The following is a 23,575-nucleotide window of genomic DNA, read 5'->3' as shown; positions in this document are numbered from 1 at the left end:
GGTGCAACTGTAACAAAGTTTATGCAGAACTAATGATCTCCTGTAGAAACTGTCTCTATATGGAGTAAGGTACACACAACAGAGCATCATACAGCTTTACTCCTCTGGGAAATTAAACACAGTAATTGTACAATGTGAATAGTTTATCAGTATCTCAAAACACTCTTGTACTGAAATCAGGTTGAATAAGTACAATACCAAGCTTCTTATGTTATCCTTGGATTCATTAACTACCAGTTTCAGGTAGTTTTTCCAAATTTATTTTCCTCTTATTTATAACAGTGGGAGATCTGGCTACTGAAAATTGATTGTGGATCTCAGATACTGTGAGTTTATACAGTGTTTTTTGTAATGGAACTCGGTTTGTTTGTGTTTCAGACATTATCAATATGTAAATGTAATTTATTAAAGATAATATGATGCCATTTCTTTCCCCCACATAAATTAATGTATTTCTATGAAGAGTCTGCTCATTCTGCTTGTCTCCACTCATAAATTTTAGTATGACGTATGATGATAAGATGTAGAGATTTATGTGAAATAACTCAGCGCTTCCAGTCTATTTACAATGCAAAGTTTGAATGACATAAACACAGTTATAAGTAACAAAAAACATGACAGACTTTGAAGGGAGGGTGGGGAGTAATGGGGTCATTATGCTCATCACTGAAGTTGGTCTCCTTAGATTCTGATGTACATTTCTTAGGAACAAGGCAAATATGTGGATTTTTCAGTGCTCTTCCTTGGGAAGACAGTGGCCTGCCAGGTAAAAACTGGAAGAGACAGTGCAGAGGGGGTGAGAAAGACCACTCAGCAACAGCACAGTGAACTAAAACACCTTTGCTAGCTTACTGCAAATTCTTTTACTTTTTGCAAAAGTTGCAGTGAACTTTAGGATTATTAGAAAGTTCTCTACTGCTTGTTTTTCTACTAGTTCTCTATTGCTTTGGTGAATGTGAATGCCATGCAAAAAAATGCAATTTGGTTTACAAGCCTGAGTATCTTTCCAGTCAGTGCAGAAAGAGGGCTCTAGTGCTGTAAAAAGCCTAGATTAATTTTTCCTGTCCTGTCAGACTCTTTACTCCTTGAATCGTGCTGTCTCATCTGGCATTTGTCATAGTTACAAAGCTTTTTTTTTTTTTTCCTGAGGAATAAATAAAAGACTTCTGTCTCACCTCTTAGAGGACCAGAAGCTTTCTTTTAAACTATTTACGTCCTTTTCTTACTCTGCAGCCTGCTGAGCAACATATAAATTTTAAACAACATTTCACAAATACCTCACAACCTTTCAAAATTATCTTGTAAAAGCCTGACATTTCTTAGCTGTTGACTTTACAAATGCGTTTGTTTAACCAATGTTCTTTAGGTTGGTGGCAAATCTACTGGTTAAAGGGTCTCGTTCCAAGAATAGATAATAGAGCTTCTTGCTACTATTTACATCTTCACTTCTCTAAGGATTTTCAAAGAAAAAGGATTGAGAATTACATTAGCATAAGCATGTCCTGTCTTTATTCAGCCTACAGGATGTTCTGTCGTTCTGCATGATAACTTATCTTTCCAGAAAAGAACAACATGGTAGTCATGGCAGATGTTAGTGGTATGATATTCAGCACTGGGAAAATTTGCAGTTTTACCATATACATGACAAAAATTCATGTATATGGCAAAAAAGACTGCTTGTCTTTTTGGAAGTTTAAATAAACAACAATAATCACAGTAATAAATATTTAAAGTAACTTTTGAAAGTGTGAGGCTGCATATGGAAGGAAATAAGAAAAATATAAAGGAAAAGCCAACACCAATAGAGAATGTCAATTTTGTTTTACTAGGACTTCCACATAGGAAATTTTGCAATGCTTTTGGAGGCATTTATAGTAGGGAAATCTGCCAGATTTTGGATTTTGATCCAGAAAATGTTGGAACTCATTGGTATGATCTGTTTCTTTTGGAGAGCATCCATCTTCTGTTTTTCCTTCTGCAAGCTGTTTACTTTTTTGCCATCTCAGATCTCCATTCATCTACTATATCTTAGACACTGAGTAGGCAAAGTTGCCTTTTTAGAACTAATTTTTGGGAGGGCAACAGGCTATTGTTACAGTGTTCATTAAATGCAGGATGGGACTGACCAAGCCGTGTTTCTCAGCTGCTTCAGGCTGCAAAAATCAGGACAATTACCCTCTGCCCACAGCATTACATGTCCCACCTCTTTAGTTCCTTCCTGTCTCCAAAACTGAAGCGGGACACTGATGCTTGCCACCATTATTACTCTTGTACAAAAGTGAACAGTGGCAAATTGCACATGGAGCCTTAGCAAACAAAACTGTACTGCCAGGTTTATTTTTTAAATTGTGATGTACAGCATTCTCTTCCAACATCAGGCTGGAAGGAGCTGAGGGCATAATTATTTCCAGTTTGGCAACCCAACAGAGGTTGCTAAGTTTGCAATGGGGGATGAAATAAGAGCTCTTTAGTGCGATCTTAAGGAGTCAGACCACGGTCATGGTAAAGGTAAAAATTAGACTGAAAGTTGTCTCTTGATTTTGGTGGGGCTTTTTATCATAGAAAAAAAAAAGGGAGAAAAAGAGTAGGCAGTTGACTGTTCTGTTTGAAAAACCACATCTAAGAACAATATAGCTCTGGAGAGTGGACCTGCTTGCATATTTCTCTATGATGACCGAGGATATTTTCCTAGGACAATTTCAATGCTGGTTTTCTTTCTATCATTTTTCCTGAATGAAAATCAGAGGTAAATTATTATTGCCTTTAAAAATAATAATGAACTATTCCTTTAGTAGTGCTTTCAGAAGCAAATTTATGCTCAGTCTCATGTATTTTACAATGTTGAAAATGAAAGCTTTTTATCAAGCCTAGAAGGTGTTACCAGTTTTTCCTGACTTCTAACTAATTAGAAGTCAGGAAACTAATTCCTGAACTAATTCTTATCAAATAATGATAATGTAATTTAATCTTCTGTTTATTATTAATTTCCATTAATTCATTTGCCTTTCAAGCTTCTGATTTAACAGTGTCTTACTACTTTTGCACACTGAGTATTTTTTAATGACTAAATATTGATGTACATAGTTTCATCTTTGTACATGTGTTATTATACCTAGCAATGGTACTGTGATATTCTTTTTCTTCATTTCAACTGGGAGAATTTGCACACTGAAATCTTTCTGGGTAGAATATGGTAAATTTGAAGAACCTGAATCCACGAATGTTTCATTTACAATTCAGGGATTCTTCAGAACAGTATGGAAGTCCGAGACTGCAGGGTAAACTGCATCTACTTCTCAATGTTCCTATTTCCTTATTTGTAAAAATTTTTGCAAAATTTTCAGTGAGACTGAGGAATTGTCAGTATGCTGGACTAAATGAAGGCTGTGGTATTTGTGTGCACCGTTTTTTCTACCAGATTTTGCAAGCCTGAGGCAGCTGAACTAGACAGGCAGTTTTACAGGTAAAAGGAATTCTTCAGTGCTAGTATGCCACTTAACCTATGCCTGGAATTTGGAAGAATTTCCAGACTGTCAAGTGCAAGTTTGCTGCAAAATAACACCACAACAGTTTTCATTAATACATCCACCTCACAGTAACATCTGGCAGTATCTGCATGTGCTTTGGACAGAGAAACATTTCAGCTGTATATATGCTACAGCTCACTCCTGGAGTCCTGCAATGTCAGAATATCAACTCAATTTTAAAGTAAAAAATACATCTGACTTACGTAGTTAAAAGCTGTTCTGTGTGCAAGCCAGTGAACAGCCTGAAGATGAGGAAGGACTTTTCTGGTTACTGAAATGAGATGAAATCTCATCACTCTGCTCACAGGTGCATCCCAAGTCATAGGTATGGAGAAGACAAAATGATCCTTTCCCAGCTGAAGTACAAGATTTGGAAGAAGTAAGTAGGGTGCGGTTTATGGATTTGAGCGGGGTTTTTTAATTGTTTTGTGTAAGGCTTCTTACTCTTTTTCTTTCTTTTTTTTTTTAATGGGTACTGGCTGAAAGAATTGTAAATGCCTTTATGAATTAATGTTTTAGGTTTGGCCTTTTATATTACTATTGTAAAAGGAAAGTTTCCAAGTGAGTAAGTAAATCATTAATGAAATTGAATAAGTTGTTGTGTGATGAATTGGTAAAATAGCTCCACTGATTAATTTATTCTTGGCTTTGTCATTAACATCAGCCAACACAGTAAATACCAGCTGAGCTAAAGATTAGAATAATATCAGTCTATAGTGCAAAAGGAAGTAGCCAGCTACACAACTTATATATGTATTTATACAAGGTAGAATTGGATGTTTTGAATAAGTAAATGTCTTCATTTGACACTGGTGATACACTGGCATAATACATAGGGTTTTTTATTACAATGAGAATAAGTAACAGATACTCTGAAGAAATTATATACTGGAAGGGGTGACATTTGAATAAAATATCACTAGTCTGTGAACAAAAACATGATTACTCAAAGAATGAAATAAAGAAGACTCCTTCTCTACTTGATTACAGGTTAGAAGATACTTTGTTATACAAATGATTTCAAGTCTAGACCATTGGTAATGATAATTACATAGGATAGTAATTCCTATGTAGAGATCCTTAATGAAATTGAATCCTGAATAAGGTTACTGATTTCTAACCAGAATTTGATTTCAATTGAATGCATTTCATTCACCAGGTTGACACCAAAGGCAGAGATAAAGGGTCAAAAACTGCTTTTTGAAGGATTGCAAAAGAAAGTCTTACATAGCAGCAGAGCTCTCTCACTTGATAACACACAAAGCTGTCACAGAGCTTGTTATGATCTTTTCATTTAATGAAAAAAAATATTGCCCAGATCAACAAAGACATATTCTTTGGTTCATACTTTGCTTTGTACTGTCTCTTGCTATTAGCAAGATAATAATTCATACCTAATTCAGTCATAGAATTTTGTGTTAACACTGACCTCCTCTCTCTCCTTAATATTTACCTCCTGAAATATTTATTGACTGCAATAGTATCTCCTCTCAGCCTTCATTTTTTTAGGTGAAAAAAGTTAAGCACTTACATTCTCTTGCACAAGATAGGTTTTTAATGTCCCTTTCTATCTTCACAGCCTCTCCACACACTTGTTGCAGAGGAGAAAATTTTTCTAGAAAGTTAATAAGGCCTATCATAAATGATGTTTTACAAAAAATTGACACTAAAACATTATTTTTTCTCTCTTACTTTTGAAAACACTTTACTTCCCACCTTAAGATGGCAAATTTTTGGGTTTTTTCAGAGCGTCAGAGCAGAGCTCAGAGTTTTTCTACCATCCGCAAATCTGTTTGTATCTTTTTATTCTTCCACTTTTACTTCCAGTGGGTGACTTCCCAACTTGTAGCAAAACCTTCCAGTTTGCAAATGCAAATACCTGTACCTCAACTAGACATTAGGAAATGATTAAAGGAAATTGAGGTTTCTGTGATTCGTGGCCGTGAACTCTTTTCTCAGCTTCTTTCTAACTTTCTTGATGTCCAGTCCCTTACAGTATCTTCTTCCTCAATGCAGTTTGCAGCTATCAAAATCAGATTCACCACCTGCCCAGCTAGGGAACTGGAAAGCGACCTCTCAAGGACAACATGCAGAAACTCTCCAGGCTCATCCAATTACCCCACTGGAGTTCCCAGATGGCTTTCTGTGGGGTGTCCTGGGGATAGTTTGGTTCATACATTGTACATTCCTGGTAACACCAGGAAGAGGGCAAATTTGAGGGCACACTGTTCCTACCACCGTCCTTCAGAAGTGACCAAGAAGTAACTAGGAGAGACCTTTTTGTGTTTGCCGTGGAAGGTGGGGTTTGGAGGTGATGTTGGCCCTGTGAGCAGCTACTTTCCGTTCAAACACCAACAGAGAAACTCTTGGTACATTGCTGATGTGCAATTGTAATTGCCTGCACGTCGCATTACATGCATGTAACCTGGGAATGTCTGAAGTTCTTGATTTTCCATACTTCATGCCTCAAACTCCAGAATCAGATAATCTATCTCCTGCTAAAACCTTCCTGAAATTCAAACCTTTCTCTGAAACTGAGCAGAAACCTAATGAGTCCTGATACAGTTATCAAACAGAGATCAACCGGACCAAAATAAAAGATACTGTGATTTTCTTCCAAGCAAAGCTGATTATTAAATCTACAAATTGTCCTCAGACATTCAAGCACAAGGAAACCATCCATGTTTCTTATCAATTCAAGCAGAATTAAGCAACACTACAGGTATTTTCAGTTTTATATTATGAACATTTTTCAAACAATCGCCATTATTATTTATAACATGTCTGCGTTTTGTCATCTCCTAATGTCACTTGCCACATTTTATATTTCTGCACTCTAACACCTGTGCTGCACATTAGGGTAAGAAGAGTATTCACTGTGGATCATTCTTTCAATTCCAAATAATCCTGTTGATATGCGTGACCCTGTCTTGAATCATTTGGTACAGTCCTTTGAAATAGCTCACACAAGCATGTGTGTATAAAGAGGAAGAGAAAAAAAGGGAAGTTAAGGAAAAGGAGGAAGGAGAGAGCAGATCTAAAGATCAAGACACATCTGACAACATTTTGTGAGCATTTCAAAAAAATGAAAGTGCACTGGACTAACCACACATGGCCAATGAATACTGTAAGGTCTTGCAAGATATTGTAGTAACAGCTTTGGATCAACTGCACTATAACTATATAAATGTACAATGGTATTTTGATTTTCAACATATTTTTCTGTGGCTGCTGTTCATGCCACTTAACATGAATTTCACCTTATTTTGCAACTTTTGAAAGTGTTGGGTGTCCTTAGAAGTCTGAAATAATGAAAAAGCCAGTGATTGTATGGCTCTTAAAATAACAGTATATTGAGAAACATATAAAGGAAAATAACTTCCTTTCTTCCTTGAGGACACTAGGCACAGATGAGGTGTGCCACAGGTGTCAGTTTAGCTCTTGTGCTTATATCCATTGACTGCTGCTTGGGAAAGACTTATATGCATGTAGCATTGATACGGAGCAAGTCACTGCCTGCTTACTGGCACAGAGGACGGAAGAACATGAGCAAAGTTTGCAATCACTATGGAAACTGACTCTCTGGTTGCTGTGTTGGCACATCTGTCAGGGACAGCAGCTGCTCTAGAGGATTCATTCCAACAAAGCTTTTCCTGAGACTTGTATCTGGGACTGGGCCCAGGACTGCAGGTTTCAACAAGAATCCAAAAGTCTGCACAAACACAATTTTATTCTTCACTTTGACCTTGTAAGGCAACTCTGTTTTCAGTGTTTAGAAAACTTGCAGAGTGAAACACTTGGAGAGGTGGCATGAAGATCCTTTCCACTGTGTGCTTCACAGCCTAGGTATTGCATCAAATGAAGAGAGAGTCCAGCTAGGAGGTAATGGAGAGCTTGGTTCTCCTTCAGCCTGATGTGTGGCCTCTTAAAAACCTATGACTTCCTAATTTGAAGTTTGGACACAAATTATTTTTATAGCATGTTTTTTTTTCTTATGTGTGGCTACTCTTTTTATTATCACATCAAAGTACTTTCTGCCATCAGCCTCAACAGAATCATTCTGCATGAAAGAGGACAGGGTGTCTGGGGATGGCACCAACCTAAGGAATCCAGCCACCAGCAAAGGCATGGATACTCTTAGGGCTGACTCATGAAGGCAGATTGGAATTTTCATAAGCCAGAGCCTCCTGTTAAGATAATATTTGCCTTTAGATAGGCAAGTCAATCTGAAGCTGGTTTTGTTTCATTTGGAATATGTTATCTTCGATAAATTAGTGTTTAGAAAACTGCATAGACATGTTGAAAGGAAGGTACATTCTCAGGTGAAATTTTCCAGTGCCAGTGACACCCATGAGGCTGCTGAAATACATGGTGAATTTTCATGAAATCCTGTGTACTCAGTAAATAGCTCGATCTTTTTGTTCTGGGAGCCCTTTCAAAATCTGGCTATGATTTTTGATTCCCATGATAATGGACCATGGAATTTTTTACATCATAGAAATTCCTCACAGTTTGTAGCACTTTTTAAAAGAAAAACTCTTAAAATATTCTTGGGCGTTAAGGTATTCCTGCAGAAAATGCAGCAATTGCTCATGAAAGAATGGAAGACTAGAACAAATTTTGAATTTAAGCTAGTGCATAACAGCTCATTTCAGCTGTCTTGATTGATGCTGTTAAAATGTAATGTAATTAATGGGTGAAAACAAGAAGAAAGAAGAGTGACGCAACCAGCTGATTCGTCACAGACCTCTACAAAATTCTTAGTAATTTTCATTTCAAGAACTGGTGCAACACTACAATCTCAATCTTTATCTATTATGAACATGCATTTTCTTTCCTCAAGGAAATATATGCCTAGGGATCTAAAACAAGGTGACACTTCCAGTAAAGCAGATTACTGAATTTTCTGATCCTGGTGCATATTTTTAATTGTACACTGAATTAATATTTTAATATCTGGTTGGAAACCACATTTTAAATTATGGCTTTTATGATCTATATTACACCAGAATCCCTAGTCTGCTATTAAAAAAAAGTTACTTGTTACATTTTTTTATATATAATGGACTTAAGAGAGTAGATACTATTAATTTTTCAGCCAAGAGTTTATGTAATTAATGATGCATTTATATCCATATATATACAAACAGTAGCCTTCTCATATTTAATCCTTGAAAGCTACTAGGGTAGCACATTTTGCAGTGGTTAGAAAGAATTCAGACATGAAGATCATTGAATTGTTATTTGATAGCCAAATCTTTTTAAATACTTCATTACTTTTATTAAAGTTCTGAATTCAAGTGGAAAACAAATTTCTTTGGCTTTAATAATCACTGGAAAGGAAAAACAGAGGGAAAAAGATATTTTTTGCCTGACAGGATACTACTTTTGTGGTGGAAGAAAGAAAAAAACGAAGTTGTGTTGTCTTTGGCCCAATGCTTTAATTGCAAATCGATTTGTAGAATAAAATAAGTCCTTTCTGATGGTCTTTTGCCATTGCTGTGGGGGACTATTCAGATGACATACTTCATGAGGAAAGACTGCACCTGCTAAATGTCTGAAAAGAGTTTTTATCCATGTTCACTATTGTAGTGGTTGTCCTGATAAAGTTGAATCATGAGGTCAGCAAGACCTTCCTGTTTAAATTCTGTTTCTCTGTAGTTCTGGACCACCACTTTGATTCCAAACATATGCATGGAGACACTCAACAAATAGGGTGCTGGGCTGGAGCACAGGCACACAAGGGTAGTTCTGATGAGTTTATTTAGCGGTGGAATGAGATCAAGATCTGAAGTGCTGCAGGGCATGGTCATGCTTCACTCTCAGGAACAAGTACTGCCAAAGAAGGTTCAAAGAGCCATGTTTACAACCGTGGAACAAGCTCCCTGTTGATTTCAATATCTGACATTACACAGATATGCAAACTCAATATAATTTGTTCCATCTGTCCCTCCTCATTACTATCTGTAGCCGCAGCACTAGTATTCCCTTCTCCCAACATGCTACAGCTCTACTGTGTGACTGCAGTGAGGACCAAGCAGGAACAGAGAAGGAGCAATTAAAAACCAAGTTATCTTGAACTTTCTTACTTACCATAATACACTGAGTAGTGTTGGACTGTGTAATTTTTTCATGCTGTGAGTTGCTTCAGGCGAAAGCAGTTGAAAGACAGAAAGAATAGTTTTTCTTCCCAAAGCTATATAAACAAGTGAATTTGACAGGTATGGCTTCAGCTTGGGAGATCCTGGAATCCCTGTATCTTCTGGACAGTGTCATGCTCTTCTGTATGCTGGCAGGTACAGCTGACTTTTTATTATTCTGCAAAGATATTATTATATTGTTGTACAGGCTTTTTACAGAAAGTTAAATTAGCCATTGCATAGCTCTCTGTAAACACCCACTGCTGGAGATCCAAAGAGCTATAAAATTGTGCTGTATTCTTTTTGATACCAGCATTTTCTGGAAGTGTTGCTCACAGGAATGAAAATGTCCCAAAACACAGAAGTACATTTATTCAGAAAGACTGGAAGTAATTTGGCTGCAGAATTTCAGAGATGTTGGAGGAATCAGGCTACCCAGAAGGAATTGACTTAACACATTTTTTAGACTTTTGGGAAAAGAGGAAATTAGCTATCAACCAATTGAATTACCATGTTATACCATCCTCTTTCCTTCCTTCAGTTTACCTTCAGGACTACTCAGAACTGCAACAATATTAATTTTCTGTTAAGTTTGATTACAGACTAAAACCTGTCATTATACACTAAAAGATTCTTTCCTTTGGACTGCTTGAGCTACTTTATAACCATGGCAAGTCTTACCAGCACATTATCATCTGTCATTTATCAAGTATCCATAACTCTCAACTTGATGCATTTCAGATTTAGCATTTCATTTTGATTCCATGCATTGACACTTCCCAAAAATCACTTGGTCCTGGTGCCTTTTTATGAGGTCCTTCATTATACATGCTATTTACCAGACTTTACCTAGTGTTTTTATTAAAATGTAAACAGCAGGTTTCCCTCTCTGTATTAAACAGACTCATGCTCCCTCGTTTCTTGATGGTAAAAGTGTTTCTGTCAGGGAGGTCTTTATTCTTAATTTCTTTCTTTTTTTTTTTCTCTTCAAGTATATTATCTCTCTATGCTGGGTATTTTGGTGTACTGACTTCTAGTGGATAATGAACTGTGATTTTCTCCCTGGTGACAGTTGTATAAACCTTCCCTTCCATGGCATCTGCCAGTTAGAAAACGCTAATGTATTTTTTATTTTTTTTCTCAGTAGCACTTAGACTGTAAACTACCAGCAAAGACATTAACTTGCAGATACAGAAAGAAGTGAAAACATTATAAAGACACTGTGCCAAATTTGGTGTCAGCGACTCAACAGGGTTGTTTAAAAGTTGCAGGAGATGTAGATAAAAACTGTAAGAATAAACAAAGGGCTGAAAACCATGCTTTATAGAGGATGGTGTGAGGTGCTCAATTTGCATACACAAGGAGGAAAGTTGGAGGTATACACTGAACTTAGGCCCACCAGGTACAGTTAACTCAGATTATTTGATCTATGAATCAGAAGACATTCAAATTACCCAATTTCCTCAAATGAAGCCCAAAGCCTTTTTCTAGCCAAGGTAGATAATTCAGTCTTCAAAAGGTGTGTGAACAGTCCAGTTTCTGAGTGATGTGTCTGCAATAGGAAGGAAGGTGAGTGGTTCCATTGACATGTCTGAAGGAGGGGGTGCCATTCCAGAGGGACATGGACAGACCAGGGGTGGGGTCCAGGAGAACCTCATGAAGTTCAACGTCCAAGTGCAGGGTGTTGTGCCTGGGTTGGGACTATCCTAGACATGAGTTCAGACTGGGAGTTGAACTCACTGTGAGCAGCCCTGTGGAGAACGGCTTTTTAGGGGTTCTTGAGGATAAAAACCTGGACATGACTCAACAGTGAATGTTTGCAGCTCAGAAGACCAATCATGTCCTAGGCTGCATCAGAAGCAGCGTGGCCAGCAGCTTGGGGGAGGGGATTCTGCCTCTTTGCTTTGCTCTGGTGAGGCCCCACCTGGAGTGCTGCATCCAGGTCTGGGGTCCTCAGCACAAGAATGAATGGACCTATTGGGGTGAGTCTAGATGAGGGCCACAGAAATGATCAGAGGGCTGGAGCACCCCTCCTACAAAGACAGGCTGAGAGCTGGAGTTTTTCAGCCCGGAAAAGAGAAGGTTCTGGGGGAGATCTCATTTCAGTACCTTAAGGGGGCTTATGAAAAGGAGGGAGAAGGATTTTTTATATGGGCAGATAGTGACAGGGCAAGGGGAAATGGTTTTAAACTAAAAGAGGACAGGCTCAGATTAGATGTTAGGAAGAAATTCTTTACTCAGGGGTGATGAGGCACTGGAACAGGTTGCCCAGAGAAGTGGGTAGGATGTCCCATCCCAGTAAGTGTTCAAAGCCAGGTTGGATGGGGCTCTGAGAAACCTGATCTAATGAGTGGCACCTGCATCCCTGGCAGGGGACCTTGATATATACGATCTTCGAGTCCCTTCCAACCCAAAGCACCCTATGATTTTATGATTATATGATTCTGTGAAAGGAAAATTTCCCAGATAAATTAAACCAAGATGATTCCAATGGATTAGATGTATCTTCTAGTGCACCAGAAAGCCAAGAAATTGAATGAATTAACCTTAAGCTCTATCGCCATGACAAGGAGGCATGCCAGCCACCGATGCCTCAGAGGGAGATGAAAAAACAAACAAACAAAACCAGAAGCAAGTTTTTTCCTGACCCTCTGTAAAGAGTTAATTGAAAACCGTACGCTCTGATTAACATAATTACATTAAAACTTAAGCATTATAAGACTTTTGAGATAATAGAAGGGATACTGAAGTCAGATCACAAAAAAGAAATGGAATGAAGAGACAGAAATGGAATGAGATTTCATCGTTCATAAAGAAGAGGATGAAATTTGGATTTATTGACAGTTAGAAAGACAACTATGCAGACAGGCTGTCCTGAAGCCAAAAATGTCTATGTGAGGTTGCATAAGAAGTGCATTTTTAAAAATACAGACTGTAAAGCACAAATCTGTTTTTTGATAAACCTTTCCACTTTATCATAGAATTGAATTTTTTTGATTTCTACTGCTGGACACTGATCCTTGCAATAACAATAATGAAAATATTGCTAAATGTTTTTTGTCCAAAATTTGCATCCTGTATCACAACCAGATTGATGAAGTATCTCAACTTTTTAAAGGCACAGAATATAACCAACTACTTCAACAACATCACAATCCCAATAAGGCTGATTTTCAAGTTCTCTGATCACATTTTTAGCTCTTCTTTTTAATCTTCTCTTCACCTTTCTAGTTGTGATTTCCATATCTGTATGTAGCAACCAGCTATGGAAGCTGTATTTGTTCATGCTGGCATATGGAATATTTTATCAGCTACTGCCAGTCTTTCACATAAGGGTGAAATATGGATCATACAGTTATTAACGTAGGAAAAGATGAACTAGCTGTTTGTTAAGAATGATGGTATTTGAGCATTTCAACAGTTTAATTGCAGATGTGATAAGTTCTTTATCAGCAAAAATAGTGTGGGCAAGATTCAATGAGTGTCACCACAGAGCACTCTTGTTCCCCTTGCACTGTGGAGGAGAAGATAGCAGTGGAGCTTTCCAGCATTATAATTTGAGACAAAGCCTTCAGGACCTTGTACTGACTGCTCTGTGCAGATGGAACCCTGTGCTGATGGCACAGAAGAACAAATCTCTCTCTCTGTGATAGGCAAAGGAGGCTGAGGTCCTCTACTAGATGAAGGGCAGCCCCCCTCCTCTCCTGCTTTCATGTAGACACTTTTGTAGCATTTGTATCTGTGGGTCTGCCAAATTCTCTAAAAATGGGCAATACCTGGACCTGTATAAGTGAGACACAAATTTATTTTTGGTGGTTTTTTATGAAGTGATTTGTAATCACTGTGAGCACTGCAAAGGAAGAACAAAATAAGGAGTTATCAAGAAATGAAGAGGAAAGGAGAAAGGCTACCTAGTGTTTCACAGAATGTTTGTTGATGTGATGAATACAAATGAAAACTATTTGCTTTACAGCAAATCGTGCTCCAAGTGCAACCTATCTACTTTGCTTGCCTGTCACTGCAGCTGGAGCTGCTTGCCAAGCTGACATAGGATGATTTTGAAATATTTTACTTCGATAACAATCTAGTTTGTGCAAGGGGGACAATGAGCTGACATGTTAAAAAATGTTGTGACGAGATAATAATTTCCAGTGGACAACTGGGACTTAAAATCCTTGAGAAGATACATGCTTCAGAAACCTAGAAATTTGGACACTCTTTTTCTGCCTCCTTCAAGACATAGAATGGGTCTATTCTCATATTTCTCATATTTTTCTAACAACTGTTAGAAACAAAAAGCAAGTCTTCCAAAACAAGACTTGTGCTCTCAATTTTATATATTCCTTTCCTCCTCAAGAACAGAGAGCATGAGATTCCCTGTCTCACATGGGTTTTATTTTCAGGATCTTCTGCTCCCAAAGACTTGTGCAAGCAGGAGACCACAAACACTCATGTTCTTCATTCAGGAAGCTCCACTTATTTCTCATTTGTTTAGCTGAATCAATAGGCAGTAATTGCTGGGATTTTTTGTAGATCCAAGGCCTCAACTTGCCCTCACTTTGAAGGTTTACTTTAAAGAGCTTTAGTAGAATTCCTAAAATTTACTTCCTCTGCTTCATCCTACAGAGTAAAGAGATACAGAGAAGGGGGACTAAGAAATAATAAAAAAACCTGTCAATAAAATTCTGCTTTTGAAATGAATATGTATACACAAGTTGCTTTACTCGCAGTGTAAGGGGACATAAAGGTTTCATCTACTTCCTTTTTATTGTCAAAATGCAGCCATGAAGGCCTGGTGCAACTAAGAGCTGGGCTTTCCAAGTATGCGAATTCAGTCAGTTTGGAAAATGAGTGATTGTAAAAAAGCAGAGAGAGATGCGTGTGGATCATTGTTACAAAGTTGAATATTTCATATTTTGATTTATTTAAACTTAATGAACCCCAGAAAGCACTTTTAGTGTTTACTTTTTCCTCATTTGACTCTGATTAACCTTTCTCATGATTCAGATGTCTGACAAATGTGTAGGGCTGCAGGGCTAAGTGCTTTTTCCATGATTGACTTTAATTAAGCTTTCTCTAGGCTTGAAGCCCTTGTAAACTCGGAGAACTTTATTTTAATTGCCTTCTGCCAGATTTACTTATGCTAGACAAATATTATAAATCAAATACAACACTATTAGAAGTATGATGAACTGACTTGCAAAGCAATAATCTGCCATGGTGAAATGCATTACACTCATCAAAAGTGCTGTAATGGGAGAAAAAAAATGACTGATTTCATGGAGGTAACTTCTGGAGCATAAGCAGCTTTTATTTTTCTGCATTGTAGGTATGTGAAGACACCATGCTTCAAAGTATTGTTATTCTTCTCCAGTTTTGACGGTATTACATCATATTCATTCATACCAGAAATTATCAAGTGGTTCCTCTGAGAACTTATTTCATGCTTTGGACTCATCAATAGGTCTCTGTTGCAGCTGGTGGAATGAGTCAGTTCAATCTTAATTAGGGGACTTTTGTCACCTAAGTCATGCCATTTATGCTCCCTGACTCTGTCCTGAAATGGTCATCAGGAGAACCAGAAAGATACCAATGCTTGAATAAGTAAATGCTGATTTTATTTTTCAAAATAAGGCACACAGAAACACAGCTTGATGGCTGTTTTCAGGAATAAATGAAATATTGTCCATAAATTTAAAGTTCAATGTAAGTTTTATCCAAACTAAGGTTTGTAATCTTTTTTTAGTACTCCCTGTCAAATGGTAGCATGTTTAAGTGGCTCATGGTTTGGAAACATCCCTTCTATTCAAACAAATGCAAGCCCTATTTTTATTCTATGTTGCATTGTTATAAACTGAACTGTGAAAGAGTCATTGTGAATAGCACAAATATGTGCTGCACATTTTGGCAGCTTCTCCATCATATATTATGTTCTGAAGGATCAAATGAGCTATATTTACTTAGCTACACTTCTCCTATGCCATCTCCTTGTGTTTGATGGGAAAGGTGTGGCTCTCATACCTGAATGCCATCCAGAGAAAACCTTTTGCATTTGCTGTGGCTGAAATGCTTATCCTTAATAGAAACAGTTCTGGGGAGCTTTTGCTAGAATGAAGCCTACCAAAACTGTCTTTGGGCTTAATTACAGTATAGCACTGGTCTTGGAATAAGGATCAACCTTTTCCCTCAGTAACCAACAACATGAAAACAGATATTAATAGAGGTTAACCATGATGTCTCAATTGTGATAGCTCTGTGTTTCCTTCCAATTTTTAAGCTTTTTCTAACACAATGTGGAATCTTCTAAATTATAAACAAAACTATCATGAATATGGCTTAGATCAAGTTAATTGCCAAGACTGAATCCTTACACCTGAGCCCACAAACAGTGCAAAGAAATGTCTGAATATTTAATCATATTGCATTAATATGATTAAATGTGATTAATTTAATCATATTATATTAATATGATTAACATATACATAAATGTGTGTGCGCAACCATACATTTATATATGCAACTATTTAGAACAACTACTTTATCTGAATACAGATCCTTCACAAAGCAGTAAACTGACTGCTCCATTAGCTGTATTTATCCAGCTAATATGTGTTGCTAAAGCTGTTGCAGCAAAAGGATCTCCATGGGGACCAGCTTTGGCTTAGAAAGAATAATTAAGTTTCTGTACCCTGTTGATACTCAGCTTCCAAGAGTGCTAATAAAAACACTGTACCAAGGTGGCAACTTTCAAACCCCAGCCCAGGACGACAGAACTCCTTAAGCCAATCAAAAAGCAAGTGCCAGAGCCTGAGCAAAGCTGTTAAGTCTGGAGGATAACTTAGCTTTCCTAGATCCTGCAAGGATGGTGGGTTAGCTTCTGAGTCTGACATATTGCCCGTCCTGTTGGAGGACTTCTGAGAATTTTCAAGGTAAGCAAGGATTCATGTAGAGAGATGCACAGTGAGGAACTGGTGCACAAAATTGTTTGTTTGAAAATATTCCTAGTCCTCTAAATAGTATTGTTTTTTTTAAAAAAAATGAAGATATAAATGGATGTACTGAGGCTTGTTTTATTCTTGTGAGTTTTTGTTTAGTCAGAGTCACAATTATTCATAGGAAAAAAATATACAGCCATTTCCTAGTTTAAATTAATTCTATTTTACATCCTAACACTTTAACTTGCTCTTGATCAGCTTCTAAGTGATCTGTTTGACATGTCTATCTTTAATTCAGAGTAATTGTCAAATCAGTTTGCAATTTATCAGCAATGTGAAGAGTAACTCTAGCTAGAAAGAGCTATTTTTCTTTTTAGAGTGAAAGTAAGCTATTACAAAGGGCCTGGGAGATTTTAGAAAAATGGTACTGTCATCTGAAATTTCTGAGTGCAAGAACCCCTTCAGATTTCTAGGAAGAATTTTTAGTAATTGCTGCATTCAATAAACATGACAATTGTCGGACTTGAATGAAAAATGTTCTCTAAACTCCATTGCCTTATTTAGACTAAGATGAGGGCCCTGCAATCTATTACAAGCTATCCCATGTGCTTGTTTTGTGGAGCTGTTTTCAATACCATACTTTTACTGGGTGAGAGTGCTGACGAGTGGTATTGTTCTTAAACAATACTTGCAATTACAAACCAAACAGTAACATGTTTGCCTCAAAATTTCCTTTACATATATTTAAAAAAACTCTGCTTAACTATTATAACATCTGAAAAAAGAGCCCTTTCTTTCAGCTTTTTTGCTATATATAAAATCCCAGGTACATAGAGTCATATCTCTTCCCTATTGACTCGTTACTTCTGTGTAACACTTCTTCCAGCTTCCAGCACTGAGGACCTTACACAGAAATGTCCTTTTCTAAAACTGATTAAACTACAATCTATGTGCATTTATGTTTCTTCTCCTTCTGTGAAATTAAACAAGAGTTGCAGCTGAGCCAAACATTTTAATGAATTGCAGGTGTACAAGAGAAAATAAGAAGGGCAGAACTAGGATAATTTTGCAATTTCATAAGGCTGGCCAAAACAGGCATAAAGTTTTTGTTCAGAAGAAGAAATGAAGGAAATACTTCCTATGAGTGTTTCATTTCAAAATGTACACCATACAATGCTGTGAATTTTCACAGATTATTTTTTAAGTTTGGAACTCACTAATTTCTAATGATTATTAATAATTATTTATTTTTTTTTACAGCGCAAAACATTACTGGCATAAAACAAAATACAGCAGATTTCTCTAAGTTATATCCTTCACATTTTAGTTGGGACACTGAGTAGAAAATCAATTAGTCACACAGAAGCTCCCTGGTGGGCAGAGTCTGGTTATTTTCAGGGTCATGAGCATTGGTTATTACTTAAACCATATAACTCAAAAGTCTGCACAGAAAGGATGAGACACTCTATGCTGGCATTTCCAAAGGCTGAGCAGAGCTGAGTAGGTAGGGCCTATGAGCAGTGTGTTCATGACCCATCTGGTAGGCACTCAGAATACAGGCAGGCAGAAATTCCCTGTGGCACCCAGAGTTTGACTTAATATTTGACTTAATATTTGATATTTAGAGGTGATGGGGATTAGCACTATTCCCTCTGCTTCTGTGACCACCATGCTTGCTTCTTCAGTGCAGGCTACCTGCTCTCCTTTTCAATGTTGCCAGCACAATCCCTGTTTCATCCCTGCTGTAAAGTCACCTGTACCCTGGTACAACCCCCATCAATATGAAATATTGGGCATAAAGGCCCAACAGCCTTACTGTGAAAAAGAGCAGTGAAAATGGGTCCCCCCATGCCCCAAGGCCATGTGTTTGTCTTTCATCTGTGGTACTTGGGGCTAGATTGTTCCTTTCTTTCTGGAGGAAAAGCAAAATCAAACCCAAACAAACACCAACCAATCAAATAAACAAAAAAACCCCAAACAAACAAGACCAAAAACAAAACAAAACAAAACATAAAAGGGGAGAGAATAAACAGTAAAATAGTGGAGGATATAAGAAACCCTGCCAAAGGAGGACATGATGGGTACATTGTTTCCAATTAAGCACAAAGATTTTGGAATTTCTTCCTGAAAGTGATTACTTGAAAAAAATGAGAAAATATGAACTTGTTTAAAGCATTTCCTTGTTCCTAGATTAGTGAGTTAAAATAATACTGGTTGTTGCTCTGATTTTGCTCATCTGAAAGTTACCTCCATAAAGTAACTTGCCATATTACTGCAGCTGGCTGCATAATGTCTGTTCCTGTGTTTGTCATTACCAAGCAAAGAGACCTGCCAAATTATTCAAAAGTGTATTGCAGTCCCAGCACCTCTTATTATTCTGTGCACTCCTTGCTCCTGTTCCTTTCATGTTGTTCTGATACACAGGGATATAATGAAGAAGTTACATAACTAATTAAAGCAGATGTATTTTTAATAAAGACTTTGGATTTGATTTTTTGAGAACTAACAAATTCAATTCTCAAGTGTATCTCAACACTATTTTAAAAAGTGTTTGTTTTATTTGTTTTAGCTTTGGGGAGTGCTGATCCCATATGGATTTTTCCAGAGAAGGTCTAACCTTGGGTTACTTGCACTGAGTGTGGATAAGCCATGACTATTTAAGCATGCTGTCAGATCAGAAGCAAAGGTGTAACTAATGTAGCCATCAAAGGATCTCTAAAAGTGACAGACTGCCACTGCAGGATTTTGTAATCTGTTTTATTCACAACATTATTAAGATGTAATTATAGCTTAATTTTTATCACAAAGTGTATAAATGAAAGCAGTTGCAATTCAGACATGGTGCTTTGATGGAGGGCTCACTGAAATCATTGAAAAGGCTCATGCTGGTTCCACTGATCATGCATGGATATCAAACACCGCATGACATCCTACTGTGATTACTTGTTTTAAGGAAGATTTTTGTGATTAATTTGTGAAAAATTTGTGGAGATTTATAATGTGTACAGGGAAGAAGGGTTAAGAAAACTAGGAAAAAATATTTGCTATATAAATCAGGGTTTTTCTAGTGTGGGAAGTGGACGAAGGAAAGACTTGTAAATTTTCTTCTTTTTGAACAGAGATTCCAGGTAAACACCCTCCACTTTTGGATGACTTAATTTTTCAGGTTGGATGGCAGACAATTTCTTTTACCAGTCTGTATTTCTTTACCAGATCTTGATTTCTTTTCTCCATCTTGTTCTTGTATGAGGTCAGAAGGAAATAATTGAGGAGAAAGGACAGGAAAACTGTATCTAGTTACATTTTGGGATCAGAATTCAAAACCAAAGAGAAAGCCCAATGCATTTTTTCTTGCATGGAAATATTTATTACAAAGATTTCTATAATCATTATCTACATGAAAAATCCTCATTATTAATAGCAGTAGAAGCAGTGGATTTTGAAGAAAAAATTTCCTCCCTAGTCACTTATTAGAAGATAAATCTTTACAAAATATTGAAATTCAAATTCAAAGAACAGTAAATATGCTTAGTTTTGAGTTGCTTTCTGTTTCTTTTTTATGTATTTAAAATGTTCATCTGCATTGGAAAGCTTGGTCTCAAATAGCTACTTTTCCATCAAACATACTTTTTAGATTGCATACTTTCAGATTTTGCAAGCTGAGCCCAGGATTAATTTACTTTCCCCTCTTTTAAACCCTCACATGTCACTCTGCATCCCTAGCCCTGTTCTGTTCTGTTTGACTGGAGCATTGAATTTCTTGCTCACAGGGAAAGAAACTGGAATGAGATTGGACTTGGTCAGTAGTGACTGGTAATGTACGGGGGAACACAAGCACTCCCTTTCTCAATGTGAACAACTTGTTGACATTGCTTTTGCTATTGTTCCTTGCTTGTATTGAGCAAGGATTTCCACTTTTTGACCATGAAGCTGTCTTTTCTTTAGCCTGTGGTTGTCTAAACTTGGAAATGCCAAGTGACAGAGTGATGATCAATGGGGATTGCTGTAGGCAATTTCCATGTACACACACACGTGTGTGTGCAGCCCCCATGCACAGACACAGAATAAAAACACCCTGAAGCTTCAGGTACTTTTTACTGGTAAAATAGCTGCAGGATGACCGAGATGAATCAAATTACTTGAAAGAACAAAAGTTCAGAGAAATAGGCACAGCAATAATCCCTGTGATTTATGAGCATCTTGAAGGATTTACCACATTCTTGAATGGGTTCACAGGATAATTTTGCTTTGGTCACTGCCTTCTGACTCACTCATGAGAACTAATTTACAAACTTGAGATATCTGAATCTTAAATTATTTTGTTTATTATTCATGATGAATAGAAAATCATTATACTAACATTCTCTTATTTTTATTTAAGGTTTAAGATTGACTGAAAATGAAAATTGTTAAGGTAAGTGGCCAAGTTGTCCAAAACTTGGCATATATTATTTTCTCCTGTTTGCAATGCCCAACATTGTCTTTCAGCCTTTTCTCATTTTAGCTTTTTTTTTCCCAGCTCTTCAGATATGCAACTGCCTAATTTTCCAAACAAAGAAAAACTTCAAATTCTTGTAAAATTTGATGTCCTCTTCCCAGCTACAGCTGCAATTTCTCCATTATTGATGTTACTAAACATTGTTCTTTTTTTTTCCTTTTCTGTTCCCATCTACCTTTGCTTTCTGCTGTTCCTTGCACATTGAAAGGTGTGTTGATCAGCACCAGGACAGGAAAAATGTGCAGGGAAATGGTACAAAAAAGCCACTCAGATGTCTCTGAAATATTTTGGAAATTCTGTAGCAGGAACACGTATGTCACCTTCTGCCATAAGTAAAAATTGCTTCAGCTCATTTCCTAGTTGAAGTGTGAGTTGTATTAATAAGGAGTGGGTTAAAAATTCTCATTCTTTTTTTAAAGGTCAGTCAGCACATACAAGTAGCATACCAATAACAGGAGTTAATAATTTAGCTATCAGAAGATAAAAAACATTAACTCACTTGAAAGACAGGGACAGCATCACACTGACAATCATTTTCCTTGGGAAAGCTATATTAAATTTTCATGTGGGTCCAGCTACCACAATCAAGAGGTTGAATGAAATGTGAACCTGCAATCATATAAGATACTTCCTGATAAGTTCATGTGTATCCTGTGATAATTTCATACATTTGTGGTAGATAAAAGGCACTCTGCACATCCTTCATTAAGGGACAGCAGCCTTTAGTTTACCTGCCTATACTGGAGAACTGTGACAGCAATTTCACAACTCAGTTTTCCTCCTGATAATTTATTTTACCTGTGTTCAACGAATGTCTTGATAACTCCTCCCCTCTGGTGTGACAGGATTGAGTAGACACAGCCACTTTGTCAATGTTTGGACAAAAGTGACAAGACTTCTTAAATTGTACAGCTCTTGGAAAAGGAATTATGGATTACTTATTTTCATGTTCTTTCCACTTCAGGAACTGGTCTGAAAGACTGAGAATAAATATCATTATACATTAATAGTACACTGCCTGTTTGGCTTAGTCAAATGTTTCTTTGGTTAGTATTTTTTAAATCAGCTAAGAAACCCTCTTTTCAGAAAGTGCTAAATACAGGTTGAAAAATAGATCAACAAAGGTATTTGAAGCCATAGATGTCCAAAATGAAAAACAGAAATCCTGAAAGATAAAGGCTAGTTTTCTGGAGCTACCTCAAAATCTATGTGACAAACAGGAAACTTGATTTTTTGCAATACAGAGCATTACATTTGCCTGCCTGCTGTCATCTGTTCCAGCAGTGAAACTTATTCCTTGGATGGGTCAGGCAGCAATACTGACCTTGTTCACTACAAAAACAGCATGTTTAAAATCCAGCTTTCATAGGAGTCCTGTCAGCTTCCTGCAATTTACGTTCCCAGCCATCCTTGGCAATAATAAAGCCAATTCTCTTTTCAGGAGTACTAATAATAATGGTAACAACAAAGTAACAACAATAAGAAGAATAATTTTCTTTTCAATTCAAATCATGACATAAAACTTTCCAGAATAGTCACAAACCCTTCAAAAAGTGATGACTTTAGGGAACTTTATTTGGCATGGAAGTTGAGACTATGTTGAGAGGAAAATAGGATGGTAAGAAAATGAGAAAGCAATTGAAAACACTGCATGACACCCCAGACGTGTGCAAAATGCACCAGTGATTAATTACGGGTGTGAGCTTATACAGAGCAAGCAGAAACTGAAAGCTTTCCCTTTGGTGATTTGCTTTCATATGTGACTGGAAGGACCTGGCTTCATGTATCCCCCCTGCAGTGGTCACTTAGTCCTCGAAGGACTGGGTCAAAATCCCCTTCCCATTCTGCCCTTGTGCCACTGCTTACCCATGAACACTGGCTTGTGCAATGGGTGCTGCACTGAATAGAGCTCCTCATATTTCCCCCCATAAAACCATCTGCTGATTCACCTTGAACTCTGCCCAGGGGATGAGTGGGATAACTTTAATATACTGTGCTTTTCCACACCAACAAGTATTATCTGCAGTGGAAAGAGTGACGCGAAAGAATGAAGTGGGAATGACTGTGTTTCCTGAAAACAAAAACCTGCTGTGAAGGAAGTGTTTAAAACGTGTAGAAGGGCACTGTCAAATTACCAAGACTCACTACTGTATCTATTATAAAATTATAATAATACAGAGGGGACTTCTTTCTGCTAAGGAAATTACTTACTATATTGCTAATAATTAAAGAAAAATAAAAACCATATGACAGACTCAACAATTCAAGCATCTAATAAGCTTTGATAAACGGCTTCCATAGAGCTTGTGCAAATACAGATTAACTTTAAAAATGCTATTATCCCCAGCAGACAGATGTTCAGCTACTGAAGTCGAGAGACAATTATGGATAGTAGATTGCATGTTGAGTGGTACTGAAGGGCTGTCAGTGAAGATACACTTTGAGGGCTTCAAATAGCTCTCCCTGGCTCTCTCA

The sequence above is a fragment of the Poecile atricapillus genome, chromosome 2 (genome assembly GCF_030490865.1).
Source record: "Poecile atricapillus isolate bPoeAtr1 chromosome 2, bPoeAtr1.hap1, whole genome shotgun sequence".
Lineage (NCBI taxonomy): Eukaryota > Metazoa > Chordata > Aves > Passeriformes > Paridae > Poecile > Poecile atricapillus.
The sequence above is the reverse complement of the archived record's forward strand: the minus strand, read 5'-3'. Positions refer to the sequence as shown.